Consider the following 3,387-nt stretch of genomic DNA (forward strand, 5'->3'; position numbering starts at 1 on the left):
CCTTATCAGAGGGAAGCAGAGGGAAATTTGACACCAAGAGGAGAAAAGAGGGGGGGTGTGACCATGGAAGCAGAGATTAGAATGATGCGGCCACAGCCAAGAAATGCTGGCAGCTACCAGAAGCTGGAAGAACAAGGAGCATATTCTCTCCTAGAGCCTCTGAAAGGAGCATAGCCCTGCTGACACCCTGATTCCAGCACAGAGAAACTAATTTTAGACTGCTAGTTTCCAGAACTGTGATAAAATAAATTTGTTTTTTTTTTAAGATTTTTATTTATTTACTTGACAGAGAGACACAGCGAGAGAGGGAGCACAAGCAGGGGGAGTGGGAGAGGGAGAAGCAAGTTTCCTGCCGAGCAGGGAGCCCAATGCAGGGCTCCATCCCAGGACCCTGGGATCATGACTAAGCTGAAGGCAGATGCTTAATGACTGAGACACCCAGGCACCCCAAATTTCTGTTGTCTTATGCTGCAAGACATTAATTTGTTACAGCAGCCAAAGGAAATGTGAAATTGCAAGAGATTATGTAGATTTTGTTGAAGGTTCTTTGTAGTGTTAAAATGCATTCATTCATTCATTCAGCAACCAATAAATATTTGAGGCGATATGAAAGAGTAATTAAAACCACAGACTATGGATTCAGTTCAACTTGGGAGTGAATTCTAGCTCTGCTACCCACTGATTGTGTGACCTTGACCAGGGTGCTTAACTCTCTGAGCCTCAGTCTCAACATCTGCACAATAAGGATAATAACAGTACTTAACTCAAGGTGAGGTTCTGAAAATTACATGGGATGATGTGCATGAAGGGCTTTGTGCTGGCAGCAAGGGTCACTGCCGTCCCTGTTCTCAGAGAGCTCTGTCATTCTGGGAGGAACAACTTAGAGAGATCAGGGCTGTGGCTAGAAAGCACAGGGGAGGGGCACCTGGGTCGCTCAGTGGGTTAAAGCCTCTGCCTTCAGCTCAGGTCATGATCCCAGGGTCCTGGGATCAAGCCCTGCATCAGGCTCTCTGCTCAGTGGGAAGCCTGCTTCCCCCAACCCCGCCTCGCTCTGCCTACTTGTGATCTCTGTCAAATAAATAAATAAAATCTTAATATATATATATATATTATTTATTTATTTATATATGATAAATATATTTATTTATATTAATAAATATGTTTATAAATATTTATATATATAACTATATATATAATAAATATATATTTATTTATTTTAAAAAAATATATATATATATTAGAAAGCACAGGGGATATTGGGGACCCATTGGAGACACTGGTGGTGGGGAGGGGGAGAAAAGAATGCCTAGAGAAAGTAACTTCTGAATCCCCTGAGGGACACAGTGAACCGTAATTACATGGATACTTTTTAATACTATTGTAAGTATTACTCTTAAGGGATAAAACTTGTTCCTAGCTATTGGGTATTCTAAGAAAAGCGCATTTTTTAAAAAGCACCTATCAAGGGGCACGAGAGTGGCTCAGTCGTTAAGTGTCTGCCTTCAGCTCAGGTCATGGTCCCAGGGTCGGCAGGAAACCTGCTCCTCCCTCTCCCGCTCCCCCTGCATGTGTTCCCTCTCACTGTGTTTCTCTCTGTCAAATAAATAAATAAATAAATCTTTTTTTTTTTAAAGCACATATCAAAAATGGAGGAAAAAAATGAAGTTTAAGATGATTCCTCTCCCCGACTGGGTTTGCATGGGGAGTCAGGCAGGCGGCCACCGCCACCTTGGCTGCTGAACTGCTGCTGCCACCACCATTGCTTTGATCCTCCATCCGTCACCACCATTGCTTTGATCCTCCATCCGTCTCACCATGGCTGAGGAGCTCTCTGCAGCCTCATCCTACACCAAAGATGATTTCTACTGTCCCATCTGTTACAGGTGCTAAAAACTGCCATGAGGCCATGGTCTATCAGCACGTCTTCTGTAGAAAATGTTTTCTGACTACAACAAGAGAAAGCAGAATACATTATCCCCTCTGTTACCGAAATGTGACTAGAAGAGAGAATGACTGTCCTAAACAAGCCTAAGACCTTGAAACTATCATGAGGTTTGCTGATAGCTGCAGATGCTGTGCAAAACAAATTAAATTCTATAACTTGAGACATCATTACAAATTTTGTTAAGAAGTATCAAGATGTCCTTGCTCAGCAGGGAGGCTGCTGCACCCTCTCCCTCTGCCTGCTGCTCCCTGTGCTGTGCACTCTGTCCCGCTCTCGCACTCTCTCTCTGTGTCAAATAAATGAATAAAATCTTTATAATTTTTTTTTTAATTTTAAAAAAGGGACGCCTGGGTGGCTCAGTCAGTTAAGGGTCTCCCTTCGGATCACGTTGTGATCCCAAGGTCCTGGAATCAGATCCCACCTTGGGCTCCCTGCCCAGCAGGAAGCCTGCTTCTCCCTTTTCCTCTGCCTGTTGTTCCTCTTGCTTGTGATCTCTCTCTCCTTGTCAAAAGAATGAATACATTTTTTAAAAAATAAGAAGTATCAAGATGAACATGGTGATTCCTCTCCCATTCCAAACATTCAGATCTCTCAAGATTCAGTAGGAAACAGTAATAGGAGTGAAACACTCACCTCTGAGAACACAGAAACTTGTCAAGAAAATACAGGTTTTTCTGGGCATCCCACTTTAAAGTGTCCCTTTCATCAAGGATCAAATTTTACCTGACAGCATTTATGAAATCACTGTAACAATGACCAGATAGTTCCTATTTCAGATCATTCCTGTGATGTGTCCTATTTGTGTGTCTCTTCGCTAGGGAGCTTCTAGCTAAATTTTGTTAGTCATCTAATCTAGACATCAGTTTGATTAATCTAGAAATTTTGTTAGTCATCTAATCAAAGACATCAGTTTGATTACAGATGATTTGTTAATCTTCATCTAGAGCAGAAAACCCAGTATCAGACTGCTATTGAATCTTTTCAAGTGAACATATGAAGACTGTGGACATCTCTGAAACTTTATACCTGCAAGTGCTATCTTTAATGGGACAACTATATGAAGTCATTGTCTCAATATTTCGATGTGTGTATTAACAAAAGTAATTCAATCTAAAAAAAGAAGTTTAAAATTCTTAAGTCACTAGAGAGATCCTAGAAAAGAACCCCTGAGGAACTTGCAACTGAGAAAGTTGCAAACTGATAGCAAGGATTTGAGGTGGTGGCCTCGTACTTACTATTTATTAAAATGAAACAATAAAGTCAGAGCAGAGAGTAGCAAGATGTACGCTGAAGGGAAAAGGAACATCTGAGCATGCGCAAGGAATGAGCTTATGGAATCTGGAGTGGCCAATTCTGGCAGAGCGCAATCCTGCTTCAAGCGGGAAAATCAACCCACTTTGAAAAGAAGGTCCTATCCCTGGAGCTGGACTTTTAGACCCTGT

General features: G+C 41.7%; 1 pseudogene; it reads left to right on the forward strand.

The window, feature by feature from the left end:
• The first annotated feature begins 1,815 nt into the window (after window positions 1-1,815).
• LOC111150327 lies at window positions 1,816-2,942 on the forward strand (annotated as a pseudogene).
• Window positions 2,943-3,387: the final 445 nt, after the last annotated feature.

This window comes from Enhydra lutris, unplaced genomic scaffold (assembly GCF_002288905.1).
Source record: "Enhydra lutris kenyoni isolate GAN:26980312 unplaced genomic scaffold, ASM228890v2 scaffoldscaffold23, whole genome shotgun sequence".
NCBI lineage: Eukaryota > Metazoa > Chordata > Mammalia > Carnivora > Mustelidae > Enhydra > Enhydra lutris.